This window comes from Puntigrus tetrazona, chromosome 7, assembly GCF_018831695.1.
Source record: "Puntigrus tetrazona isolate hp1 chromosome 7, ASM1883169v1, whole genome shotgun sequence".
In the NCBI taxonomy this organism is placed as follows: Eukaryota; Metazoa; Chordata; class Actinopteri; order Cypriniformes; family Cyprinidae; genus Puntigrus; species Puntigrus tetrazona.
In genome coordinates this window covers 18,458,544-18,473,332 of record NC_056705.1, presented here as the reverse complement: position 1 = coordinate 18,473,332, position 14,789 = coordinate 18,458,544, and the positions used below count along the sequence as shown (strand labels likewise).

The 14,789-nt window shown below is 41.3% G+C and overlaps 1 pseudogene; it reads right to left on the bottom strand.

The window, feature by feature from the left end:
- Nucleotides 1-433: 433 nt before the first annotated feature.
- On the bottom strand, nt 434-2,435 carry LOC122348253 (annotated as a pseudogene).
- Between the last annotated feature and the right edge of the window lie 12,354 nt (nt 2,436-14,789).

Sequence of the window (14,789 nt, the reverse complement as noted above, 5' to 3'; positions counted from 1 at the left end):
TACTGACAAATGTAACTCATAAAAAGTGCCTATGCAGGAGTTCCTTTTTGTTGCCTTCGTTAATGAACCGGGTCGCGGGCAGATAGGAGACACCTCTCCACGTCACGTAAAGCTGGTGGTTTTGCGTTGCCTGTCCACGTGATTACAGGGTATGTTTCACTACAAGTAGTAGCCACATTGCAAAAATGTTTCAGCTCAGGTCAGAACTCGATGAGTGGGCAGGTGCGTGTCTGTATGTGTGCGCGTGTGTTTGTGTGTGTGTGTGTGTGTGTGTGTGTGTGTGTGTGTGTGTGTGTGTGTGTGTGGTGAGTGAACGTTTGCGCACGCGCGTACTATGTATATGTCTTCAAGTTGTGCATGTGTGCTGTTAACTGATTCAATTGTGCAGTCATCTTTATGAAAACCTCCCGAGAGAGGTTATCGTTCGTCATAATCATACATCTGTCTGTAGGGTTCGTGAATGTGAACTGTTTTTCCGCCTAAGTCAGTACCGTTCCCTCTGCTCCAGGCTTTGCGTGTCAGCCCACACAGAGATTCCGTCACGCCCTCCTCCATCTCCATGTACTCTGCCGCCTTGTCACCCAAAGACGGCCCCGATGGGGACCCTTTGAATTTTCTCAGGAAATCCGGAAAGTACGGGCAGCCCGGCGGGGCTGTTCACGACGACGAGTCTGGTCCTCGTTATCAGTCTCCCGGTGGTAGAAGTAGTTGAAGTTGGACACGATGACAGGAACTGGAAGCGCAATGGTCAGGACACCGGCGATGGCGCACCGCGAGCCCACGATTTTGCCCCGACCGTGATGGGCTTCCATGTCCCCGTAGCCCACCGTGGTCATGGTCACACAGCCCACCAGAACGCGTCTGGGATGCTGGTGAACTGCGACGAGGATCGTCCGCCTCCGCAGAAGTACCGCGCTGGAGAACAGGATGACGCCGATGACGAGGAAGAAGATGAGCAGCGCCAGCTCCCGCATGCTCGCGCGCAAAGTGTGCCCCAGGATCTGGAGACCTTTCGAGTGCCGAGACAGCTTGAAGATCCTGAACACGCGGACGAGTCGTATTATCCTCAGGATCGCGAAACTCATCGCCTGTTGCCCGTTGCCTTGCTGCTGAGCGAGGTCTGTGCCGGGGATTATGAAGTAAGGCAAAATAGAACGATGTCTATGGAGTTCATCACGTTTTTAAAGAAAGCAGCTTTACTGGGGCTCGCGAAGAAGCGCACGATGATCTCAAACGAGAACCAAATGATGCACACCGTCTCAACGATGAAAAAGGGGTCGTTGAACGGCGTAAATCCATTGTCCGCCTGCGTTGAGTTTTTACCTGGGCTGAGGAATTCTTTGTCGTCCTGAATTCTGGCAATGTTTCCAAACAAAGATGACGATGGATATGACGATGACCAGCACTGGCACGACCGCGATCCCTCTGGCTGGGCTTGAACTCTCCGGGTACTCGAAGAGCAGCCAGATCTGGCGTTTGAACTCGTCCTCGGGCAGCGGCTTCTCCTCCTCCTTTACAAAGCCCTCATCCTCGAAACTTGAGCATCGCCTCTTCCCCGAGTTCATAGAACTTGACCTCCTCGGAAAAAATGTCAAACGGCACGTTCACGGGTCTCTTCAAGCAGCCCCGGACTGATAGAAGTACAGAATGGCGTCAAGCTCGGTCGATTCCTGTCGAAGAAGTATTCGTTACGCAGAGGGTCAGAAGTACCTGATTCGCTTCTCAGGGTCCCCAGGAGGAGAGTGTCGGGAACTGCGCGAGAGTCTTCAGCTGGAGTCTCAAACTTCAAGCCTGACGCGTTGATGACAACTCTCTCGCGCAGCCGTACTCGTTATAAACATTTTCGTAGCCTGATTGAGGACGCCTGTCCGTTAACGAGACCGTCTCCTCTTCATCATCCATGTTATAGACAAAACTCGACCTCTTGCTTGCCTGTCCTCCTCTTCCTCCTCGCCCTCCGCCTCGTCCTCCTCGATCATTATGTCCTCCTCGGACCCTAGGGCGCCAACTCTGAGTGGCGTAGATCCCCGCCGAGTGCCGCGCGGTTCCGTCTCCAGCGCGCGACGCCTCGTTGCTTTTTCGCTCTCGGAGAAGTTGCTGTGGCGGCTCGTGGTGTTGCTGCTGCTGCTGCTGTTGCTGTTGCGGCTGTTGGGAGGAGGAGGAGGAGGAGGAGGAGAGGGGCGCGAGGCAGTCCCGGCGCTACTGTTGTTGGCATTCGTTGAAGAGGCGGTGCGACTCTGATGCGGATGGTTGTGGGGATGGCCGCTGGACCCACCTCCCTCTCCGACCGTTCCGGCTTCGGCTGCCGCCGCCGCCGCCGCGCAGAGACTGCCGCTCGCGCTCGCGCCTCTCTCCCTGGCGCGAGCCTGGGGCATATCCATAGGGCAGGTGGGTGTTGCAGCCCCGCTGTCCGCACCCACCATAGCAAACTCCATCTTCTCAAACTACGAAGCGTTCAGAATGATGGGAAACAGGCTGAAGAACGAGGCTGAGCAAAAGACGGCCTCAGCAAGTTCATAAATGCACTTTAATGGCACTCTGGGTCCGCTGCCTTCGGAAGTGCTTTGGGCTCTTTCGGTGCACTTTTACTTGTTGTAATTGGACTTTACAATTGTGGAGAAGCGACGCGCTTCTGGTGACATCACCATCATCGTGACCATCATCATCGTGAGAAAAAGGTGTCCAACAGTTCTAGAATCCATGTGCGCGGCGCGCGCCTGCGTTATCAAGGGGAAACCGATGCGGGAGGAGAGCTCCGTTATCTGAGGTGCTGGGTAGAACTTTATTCGCCTATGAAATCGCTGGTTCCCATCTTCGCTGCGAGGGAGAGGGGTGGGGTGTGAGTTTGTTCCGTCCTCTGCCCCTTCGGTTTCTATGAATGAATCACTGAATCCGCTTGACACCAGCAACAGCTGCAAAGAAAAGAAAAAACGTGTTGTAGAATGCAAACTGCTCATCGTAATGTAGTCAAGCAGACCGCGATGGGTAGCCTATAACCACGCAAACGTGAGCAGAACATTTTGGAAAAGTAATCAGTAACAACGGCGCAAGTCACTATTCCCGCGCTGCATATCGACAATAATATTAATAACAACACTTCTGTGGCATCCTTATTGTAACAGGCCAGCCGAGCAAGGCAACGAAACAGCGCGTGATATTACTGATCCAAAATCCCATGACAATTAATTATAAACGGTCGTCGCGCCAATTTATCAGCCCTCTCATGCACTCCACCTTCCATTATTCGAGCCACTTACGTAGGAAATGATATGAGGATGTCTTCTCAGCTTCCACCCTCAATATAACAAGCTAGAGATGGCTGAGGACGTTACATCAGGTTTGTCCGAATTTCCTCTCGCTCAGATATTCCTCGACGTAGCCGACGCAGAACGCGACACCTCAACGAGTCAGGTGCGATCGCATTCGAGGGATGACAGTTTCGACCACGGCTCGCCGTCGGGTCTTTATTCAACAGGATCTCATCACCTGCCCATCTCCCCCCCCAAAAAACATGCACCACGCTGCATTAAGCCTGGACTCGCACTCACCAAAAAGCAGGTGCTGCTACCGAGCGTGCTGCGCGGCTCCATAAATCACGCGAGCGGCGTCAGAATCGAGATGTATCAAAGTTTTGGGATGCCATGTGAAATAGCCTTAGGTAAAGTATGCGCCTGCGCGCGCATCTGTCTGCCGCTCAGTCTCGCCCGTTGACCATTGTGCTCGTGTTATTGGGAGCTGCGCTCCGCCGCGAGAGGCACGTTGCGCAGCGCGGAAGGGCCTCGATCGCCCCTGTGGCCGCGGCGAGCGCAACGCCGGTGTGCGCGCTCTCAAACTTCGACAGCCCCCTTATGCATCTGTTGACATCCAGTTCATCCCCGCAACTGCCTACCCGAGGACCGCTGCGGAAATCTGGGCCGCACACACCAAGCAGCCTGTGTGTGGCTCTGTCAAAAAACACATACACTTTCTGTCACGGCCCCGTTTGTGTATAGTCATCGTTCGGAAAAAGTTAAGAATGTAAACACAGCATAAAAAAGACGGAATGTGATTGTGTTGTGAGAGCTCTGCACTTCACTCTTCCACGCTCCGTTAAACGAGCGAGCGTTTATACAAAGGGCATAAATAAAAGATTCACCTCCTTTGGCTGCGACATAGGGTTGGCAGAGGCCCTGGGGACCCACGAGACCACGAGAAAGGAAAGCGGGTGATGTAGGATCTGCTGAAAACCTGAGGGGAGAAAAAAGAAACGATTTTACAACACTTAAAGTTTTAAAGGTTGGCGCAATTAAATCAGTTTAACACAACAGCTTTAGGAAAGCACAAGATTCATCACAGTTTATTTTGTCAGTAACTTTCGCATATTTATTATATTGTAAAAAAGTTGTCATCTTGTTTGGAATAAGTTGTATCATTTTCTAAAATAATATTTTTGCATCAGTTTAGTCTGCCTTTAGAACAATGTTAAGATTTATTTAATGGTCTATAACACGATCGTGCGTGACTTTCTTTGCATTTGCATGATACAGTGATACACAGACTATAGTGGCCTTGCAATAAAAGACACTGAAGATCGTTTAAACTAAATTTTGCTTTCTGAGATTATTAATGCCCTTAACTTGCATGAAAGCAAAATGCAATGACTTCTCCCTCGCCACCTGCCTGTTTCTCCTGGCACTCTGTTTTACAACAGAGATCTTTAAAAAACCAGTTTAAATCAGCAGCACTGTTTAAGCCACGACTGCTTTACGATTATAACCTGGAAAACAAATATCGCATTTCACAAGACAACAAAACCACCCTTACTCTGCTTTAGAGGAAATGTGTTTTGATCCAGCTTCGCTAGTAATGCAGCAGGCGTTGTGTTTGTGCTAGCATTAATACAGTGCGCAGCGACTAACCTTTACTATCTTGTGAAACCGACTTCTTGCTGTTTCATCATTCAAATGCTCCACCTTAGTAGCTTGCTTTGGACCTGGCTTATGTTTTCTACGCTTGTCTGTTCTGTGTAGAGTCTGCATCTGGCACTATGCACAATAAAGGGAGGCAGTGTTTCCGCGAAACAGCATTTAGTCATTGCGGGCAAGCACTTAAGGATGACTGGTTTTATATACGCGAGGAGTGAAGATTGTAACTGTAGTGTGAGAAGGTTGTGGGTGTGCGATTGGATAATGGCTCGTAGTTATTAGAATAATGGTGCTGACTGCGCTGTAGGCCAAGAATGGGGTCCTGAATATGACTGTGGCAGCCGTGGGAAGTACACGAGACCTGAGCAAATGTCAGAATTGGTGGATACACGAAGTCAGGAGCATTTCGGATGCTCCGATGGGATTTAAAAAAAGACAGGATTTCTCTGCGTTGAAGGCCTTATTCTGATAGGGCACTTGTCGCAGCTTGATAAATGAAGGTCAGCGGGTCATCTTGGACAATTTCAAGATTTGTACATCATCAGGAGTCAATGACTGTACAACCTTCAAATCACGATGGAAAGAGACCGGGCGTAGGCGAAAGAAAAAAGAGCCGTTTTGTCAAAAGTTGAGCTGGAGATGAAAAGCTGTAGAGCCAGACTGAAGAAGATGAACAGAATCAAAAAATGAAAATCCAGGGCGCTGTATGACTTTAAAACAGATAATGGTCAAGAAGCGATAATAGCTGGAAGCCGCTGCTAAACGGAATGAATGCTAGAATAGCTCTTTTACAGACAGCGGTTTCGTAGACTATATACTGTATATCAAAATGTTCCCAATGTTGAGTCAGTAAATTTCTATATTTGAAATAAGTCTTTAAGCACAACTCTAGATAAATCTTTATGCCGTTTGTATTGGAAAAATTAATGGAGATTGAAATGCTCTGCACGCTTTGAAAAAAGTAATGGGTGATTTCATGCATTAAACAGATCAAAAGTATGATTTTGTCTCGCATTTTGCACTTACATTTACATTTAGTCATCTAACAGGCGCTTTATCCAAAGCAACACAAGCGAGGACAATGGATGCAATCAAAATCAATAAAGAGCAATGGAATTAATTTTTAATTGCAGAAACTGCAGTTAAATCTGCGACAAAGCAGCAGCCCTCGCCAGTCTTCAAAATAAACAAAATAATTATCAGAAATAATTTTATCACGCTGATTTGGTGCTCAGTTGCAATTAAATGATTCTTATTATAATCTGAAAACTAAAAAAAAGTGAAATAAAATGAAAAAAGTTGTTTTCAGTATTATTTAAAAAGAATAATAATATTAATAACAACTTTCATTTTGAAACAGATATTTCTCAAATTAAAGTATAATTAAAAATAAATATTACAAGTAATTTAAAAACACTAAATTCTAAATGTCTTTGATCTGTCACATTTGATCAGTTTTATTAAGTTATAATATCAGTAGATGGATCTAGTGGTAAAAAAAAATCACCTCCATCTGTTGTGAGAGGGCTGTTTTCGAAAGTTAGTCAGGTAAAAACCAGACAGATGCAGTGGAGACTAAAAAGCAAACCAGATTTTGGTGAAATGAAAAATATCCTGCAGCAATCGGTAGTTGGAAGCAACCATGTGCGTATCTCTTAGAGATGACAAGCTGTTGTTCAGTAATTTTCAATCCAGGAATTGTGCTGCAGAACACTGACCTTGAAAAGCAGAACATCAGTGGTGGCCTTTACATGGATCCTGTTCTGTCTAAGCCTCTTCCAGACTGAATGCCATGGCCACAGGGCTTTTGGGATTTGTGCCACCTCCACAAAAGCAAACGCAGTAGTAAGATAAGACATGGCTGCTCTCGACTAGATGTGGGCGTCACGTCTGACAGGAGGGTATAAGTGTCCGTGTGAACTGAGGTGAAAGGATTTTGTCTCAGCCAAACTCCAGCAGGTAGGACTGACGTGAACTTCATGTTGAGTATTTTAGCATTTTATATCTCATTCGGTTTCAATGTGTTTTGATGGTTGCTTTTCCCAAACCGAATCAAAATGAGTCGCTCAACTAATAATCATTTTTTCCAACTTTTGTTTGTGTCAGGCTATGTGAGCTTGTTTGAGTGTGAGTCTGGCTTTCAATGAGTGTTGCAATAAATTAAAGCAATAAATCCCAAGCTGGACACAAATGCACTGCTAATGCTTTACCCACTGCAGTTACCTGTATTTGATTAGCTGCACGCTTTACGGCATTGATTCCCAGATGAGATGCGCTTCGTTATTATGGTGATGCTGTTGCCAGCGCTAATGAGGCAGGATCAGAATGCAAGTCCAGCTGTCAGCTCACCAATATCTCCATTACTGCTGGAAGCGAGAATGTAAGCGGCTACATCACAATTGACACCACTGCCTGTGCCGGGCTTTGTAAAACACAGGTAAGTCGAAATAACGTGCTTATAACCTTTCTTTTAAATTGATTTGTGCACATCTGACATATCATAATTTATTACGTATGATTTTTTTAGCAGCAGCTATTACTCCGGCGATCTGTACTTTTACACGGCCTTCAAAAACCTAATATGATGTTGCTTTATTATAAATTATTTTAAAAAACTATTTTGCTACCTAATATTGTTGTAAATCGTGTGGGGGTTTTGCAGGATACTTTGATAAATAAAAAATACATTTATTTTTAGACAGGGTGTCACGGTTTCCACAAAAAGACAATAAATGGCACAAACCTTTTCAACATTAAAAAAAGTACCAAATCAGCCAATTAGAATAATTTCTGAAGCATCATATTGCACAACGGCGACTTAGTGATGGTGCTTTATTTTTATATTATCTGCTCAGGACTCCCCAACGATTCCCTTGAATCAATCTTGAATCTTAGCTTGAAGCTAATTCTGTGGCTATTGGTTTATTTCATTCGATGTTTGCGAGTTTTTACCGCTCGAAAAATGCCACGCCTAGTGTAGCAAAACAAGAAACTGCATTTCCATTCAAACCCCCGCGAAAGTCGAGTTTTCAGATTTAAAACTCTGGAAGATGTTTTCATTCACTTGGAGCTATTACAAGGTTCATTTTCAGAATCTATCATGAGGGCACTTTATAGGCTCTGCTATGAATTACATAAACCAACAAACGGTTCTTTAAATTGTAATAATATTTCACAATTCACAATATTGAGCTACTGTTTTTTACTGTATTTTGATTAAATGAATGTAGCCCTAGTAAGCATGAGACTTCATTTAAGACCATTAAATGATGTTTATATATATATATATATATATATATATATATATATATATATATATATATATATATATATATATATATCTTATAATGTGTGTATATAATATTAGAATATATCTGTCTGATATGTCTCTCCCTCTCAAATCGAGCTTTTTAAATTATCAATACAACCTTCATTCTTCTTTCTTGCCACATAAAGGATCTAAAAATACTTTCTCATGGCAGAAAGTGTTTGCATATTCCACTGATGCTGCCCTGCCAGAGCATCTGCATCTTTCAAAAGAATGGACCTCTGAGACCCTCGAGTTTTAAAGGCTGTCGAGCAGGGCTGACTCTGTTTTCACGTGCCCAGTGGCCCTCAGCTGCGCATGACAAAGTGTAACTCTGACATCACAGACTGTAGGTCCTCAGCTAGCAGACACTCAGCTGCAATGCACATTAGACGAGGAAAAGCAAACCCATCTCTGCAACCGTCGAAAGCCCGTTGTACATTTCTTAATATTTCATAACACACCCTGCAAATTGCATAATAGAGATAAAACAAGTATAAAACATTTTGGTATTATTTGCAAGCATCAAAAAATATAACATTCCCAAGAACCTGAATGCAATGGCTAAATACAATACATTTTAAAAGCCGTATAAAGGATGCTTCGGCTCAAAGCTCCTGACAGGTCGCGTTTCATCCTGTTGCGTTCTGGAATCTTCTGTGGAGGCTCACGTGTCAGTAATCTCAGCATTAAAACAGCTCTCACATAGCGTAAACAGAACTCATTTCCTGTGATAAACCATCTGTTCCCTAACGTTGAGACGCATAGACACATTCATTTGCACTAGTGAAATTGGTGAATTTCTACCCAGAGCTTATAATTGTCCTTCAGAGACCAACTGTAAAACATTCTGTCTGTGAGACGCTCTCTCTGATCGCCGAGTAAACTCACTCTCACTGAAGCCGTGCCACATTTACATAATCAAATTAGTAATGAATCAATATGAATATCAAAGAGTTTCAGAAAAGGTAATGCCTTACATATAAATGAAAGCGGGTTAGGGCACATCACAAAAAGTATTTAATAATCATGCATGGCGATAAAAGGCAGATGATAAAAACAAGAGACTACATCTAACAGATTACTCTTTAAAGGTGCCATTTAAATAAAAAAAGCAAGAATTTCAGTTGCTTGGTAGTTGAAACTTTGCAAGTCAATGAGAAACAAATCATCTGTGTACATGTGATTTTCTAACGCTAGTACACTGCAAACACATTTCAATATTTTAAAGGGTCACTGCAAATTTAATTTGATTAATTGATTTAAAACTGGCAGAAATTCTCTATATAACTCAAGGCCACTTGCAAAGACTAATATTTAAACAACTGTATTAAAAAAAAATCATCTTTAAAACTGCACTGCAAAAGCTTCACCCATACAATTTTCCCTAGATAAACTGCCACTGCTAGATGTGAACGTCCTGAAAATCATCAAAATCAGCCTCATTTGAGCATTTCTGCAATGCATTATCCCTGCTTCGAGTCTTTCTTGCCGTTTGTACATTCTTATTGTTGTGCAGCTACAAGGCCAAAAAGCAGACCTATGACAGTTATTCTTCATCTGCCAGCATTCTGGCTTCCAGCACTGCAACAGGAGGTGGAGGCGTCCTCAACTGCATGAAGCGGAACAAATGGGCCAATTAGAAAAAACATCTTAGAGCAATATCTAATAGATGATATCTCCAAACAAATACTAAAGTGCCCTGCAGTACACCAACAGGTTTCTGGATACTCGTAGTAGTTTACAAACCAAACCAAAAAGCTAAAAATGTACCTTTTCAAACACTTAAAATCGAATAACAATAATAAAGTGGCTACATATAGTAGCAGTATTTTTACATAAGATATAGTGTAGATGGGTGATTCAGATAAAGAGAAGTTTACAGCGTTGAAAGATAATGTTGTAAATAACTTTAACATAACTAAAGTGGGAAGCCTGGAAAAATGGCAAAACATGCGACAACATTCTTTATTAAACTTTTATTTTTAAAATAAACAATATAGCAACGAAGCAAATTACTTGCGCAAATGTCCATATACCAAAGCCAGCGTCAGTGTTTTTGCTCAGGAGCAGAGGTGGTGTCATCTTCACAGTCTACCAGCATGGCTGGCTGAATTTTGCGAACTTGTTGACTGTCCTCTCCTCCTCTCGACCTCACTTGCTCATATAACCATTTTTACCGGTCACATCACGACTCCACACCGCACTTCGAGATCAGCACTCAGGACAGGGGGTAAAAACAACCCATGCAGTCTACATCCAGACAGTCACACAGATCCACGCACATGAGATCAAAAGACCCTTGCTGTCATACACTTTACTCTTCAGAGACATGGTCTGTCTGCAGGGGCAAGAAAAGATGGCAGGAATGAGGAAGTAAATTCATCCAAACTTTTTTTCCTCAATGCTTATGACACCATGTAAATCTCGGAATATAACTGAAATTCAGTAAACAAACCTGTGATTTACATGCTTTTCATTAGAACTAAGGGGATGTGTTTCTAAGTTCTAGAAAGACATGTACCTGTCACCTGTGAGACCTTCCTGCCGTCTCGGTCATTCACACCTCTGCTCTGCAATACAGAAAAAAATTCATTAATTGGAGAGTCTCAGTAATTTGGCTTTTTTAATGTAAGATAGAGAACAGAACCTCTTGCAGCAAACTTTGCCCGACAGAAGTAATTTGTCTGATGTCACATAATAACCTTAAATACTAAATAAAATGTACTTCACCTCAGTTTTTGTGTATTATGCCATGTCAGAACATACAGGTTCAACATATCTTAAACAGATTATTACATTTGTAATCCCACATCAGCATTACCTTTTCCCATTTTTTTTCAATCTGAGGCAGACGCAGCATTTTAATAAGCAAAATGTTATTTGGAATTTAAATGTATTAAACATTATAAAAATATCAGAAAAAAACTCCTATATTCGAAGGCCTTAAGTAATGACAAAAAGGTTTAGTGTTATATTGCAAATGTAATAATAAAAAAATAATAAAAATGCTATGATGCTTCATCTATACTACTTTCCAAGCATTTCCACCAGAAAAAGACTCAACAAGCTTATTTTCCATGTTTTTCCATTTAGAATGTTTAAAAAAATCTGCCTCTCTTTTTTGCAATACATTAACCATGCTTTAATTTTCACATTGTTTCTATTGCTGTGCTGTTAAATCAACATATCTAGATCAATTCTTATCTTTGGCGCACCTTGTGACCAAACACCTTTTAAAGATTTGCTCCAAGTCACATCGGCAAATCCCCAGAAAATATTTTTCTCTCTCAGTTAAACTTCCAAAAAAAAAAAAAAAAAAAAAAAAAAAAAGCGTGAGATGTTAATGACTTTCAGACAAGCTAAAAACAGACTAAGTAAGTGTTAGTAATTGCATATTCAGCAGTGTATAATGTACACCTTCAGGCTAAGTCTCTCCTTATAGGCTGTCTTCTGTCTTTTATGATTAGTTTGGCTCTCTTTATCAGAAAAGTAAACCAAACCGACTGGAATCATTTTGCATCGCTTTGCCACTAAACCTCCTCTGTTTTCAAGTAACTCAATCTGTAAGCAATACATAAACAAATTGCAGCAAAACAATGGGTAGGATTGCACACGCTAAAGCACTGATTTTGCTAGTTTTTAATAGGAGAATAACTCTACTAAGTGTGAAAAGGCAGCACACCTTTGTGCCGTCTCATGTGGGGTTTCTCTACGAAAATAGTTGGCACTCCGTCCTCTCTGAGAAACAGTTTTCCATTATAGTCACGAAAGCAGTCAGGCTGGAAATGCTTTCGGAGCACAAACAGGAATTCTGAGTGGGAATAAAGTTCTTTTTCCCAGGTTTCGTACCCATTTGCTCAAGCTAGCTGAGGCTTGCTGATTGGAAACCTGAACAGAGAGAAAGAAAAAGGTGGCTGCAATTTTCATTGGTGGCGGAGTAACACAGTAGCTGCCACTAAGCCACTCCTGGCCGGGTTAGGAGTTTACTATATACAGTCACAGAACTGCGACATTATTGCACTTGTCTAGAGAGAAGTAGATTTTTTTTGAGGGCAAGTGAAGGAAGATTTTACTTAACGCCCAACCGGACAACTAATCTGGATTAAACCATCCAACTGCTTTTTTGGGAATAAAAGGTGAGAGATGGATCTAATTTTAATACATTCAGTTCAAGTAAACAGCGATTAATGAGGATGAGTAACAGGCAACTCCAGCCAAGGCTCACAAAGGTTATCCATGTAGAGAGGAATCTTATCAGAAAACTGAAAAAATTAAATGCAAATGCAAAAATAGAGGTTGTACCAGAATTTATAGCTCTAGCCCTAGTTAAGCAACATAACCAAGAGCAGGAAGTTCCATAAATTACGTGATTGTAAATTTGAGACAACTATAATGTTGTGAGTTTTAATATTCAACCATAGCTATATATATTTATGCATTATATAACAACTGTGCATGCAGTTATAAAATACCATTCATGCTATATTTCAGCTACATTGAAATGTCATACAAATGCATCTGGATGTTTCTATTTCTGCAGTGGAATGATTGTTTGTACTTAACATGATTGGTAACAGCCCTATACCATCTTATTATATTAAATGCATTTATTAATAAAATGTACAGATTTTTAAGAAAACATACACGCATTTAACTGCGGTAATGGGAAATCCCATTTAAATGGAGTCAAATGACTTAGAAACATTGTGTACAAATAATGAGTCTTTAATAAATTTGGAAAACCACACAAGCCACAGTGGCTGAGCAGGCAAAGATTAATATCAGAAGCCCTGCTTCCAATGAGGTTTATCGAAAGTGCACACTGAGAATCAGCAGCCAGTGCTCATTACCTACATTTAAATGAACCATCATATCAGCTGTTATAAGTCCCGTTTTTTCTTTTAATGACAACATAACACAAGAACGCTAATTATATTTTTATATTAATTATAACCATCCTTATCTGCCGCCATCAATAATGAACTATACGTATTAAAGAGTATGAAAAAAGGAAGACCAAAGGAAACACGACGCACCACAATATTTGATGAGGTGTGGTTTGTGTTTGCCTCGTATCTAAGAGCACAAAGTAAATATTTTAGGTATTTTTACATGTTAACGACAAGTTACAGAAAGTATAGTTAGCTCGAAAACCTCTTTCTGGATGCACAGCATCTCCACAGTAAGCTTAAACAGTTATTATTAAAAGAAAGCATTATATTACATAGCAGAATCTGATCCCACTTTGATCCTTTTGGCAAACCGATTTGAGCAATCAATGGCTGAACGGGAGATGGGCGCATGTAGTGCTGTATTCATGTAAATGGACAAAGAAACAGGTTATTTTTCAACGCAATTCTACAATCATTTTACACAAGCATTACCTGAAACGCGTCGAATTACGGACCTTATTCTTTTTAACTTACTATCCGGTTTTGGCGTTTGGTGTCACTTTCGTCATACGGACCTTGTTAACTGCACATACACGGTTTATTTATTTAGCCGGACGCTGGACAGCCACACAGCGCGATAAACTAGTTTCATCGGAGATCACGTAGTATTTGAGATAAGCCCTTTCTTTACTGTTGATAGACAAAACAGCGCGTTTTTAAGCGCTTGTTTCATGAAAAAGAAAAAAAGAAAATGAGCTTAAACGTCTCAAACTTTTATTTTGAAATAGAGAACATGGCAGGTTTAAACATTTCCCTCGGTCATTTATAATAGCCCACATGGATCTGGAGAAAGTAATGGAAGGCGTAAGGAGGTTTTGAATGGATCACTTTGATAAGGATTTAGTCGATGCGCTTAAAGACATTGTCAAAGCTGGGGAAGCTGGCAGTGTGTAGAGGAGATAAATCTAAATTTAAGTCACCTTTTTCAGCGCTATATATCATTGTATGAAATACTTACACATAAATATACGATGCTCTTGAACGTTATGTTCAATAAAACATAACCTTTTGGGAAGAATTTAAAAGTATCTTTAAAATTACATTTTAGACATAACGACTAGAATCTGTTTAAATCACATATTTTTGATTATTGGATGAAAAAAGTAAAGATGTGTTGCTTTGAAGTGAAATGGACAAGAAATGTCATAAAATTAGAAATACAGTAGAGGTCAAACACTTTGTAAAAAATGACTGTATTATATAAATATTTCATAAGAAAGATTTATGTCATAAAATATTTCTTCATATGTACACATTGCCATATTCTATAAAATATCTTTCCACAATATTTTTAGGTTTTACTGTGATGATGGAAACATATGGTCTAAAGTGCATCTGAGGATGATAAATTCACAGGCTATGGATTCATCTTGCCCACATGAAGGTTAGTTGTGCAATAACGAGTAGATATAATGAACTCTTGTGCTGGTATGCAAGGTAAAGTGATGTAGTTTTTAAATTCAGCTTGTCATCAACTACTGTGTAAGTTTTATGCTTTCCATTAGTTCCTCTTGAATAGTCATTTTATTTATGTCCTCCCCCTTCTGATATTGTAAACTTCCTTCTAGGTGAAACATTAGTCCCTTTATATTTGCCTGGCTAATATTTTATATCTGCTTATCT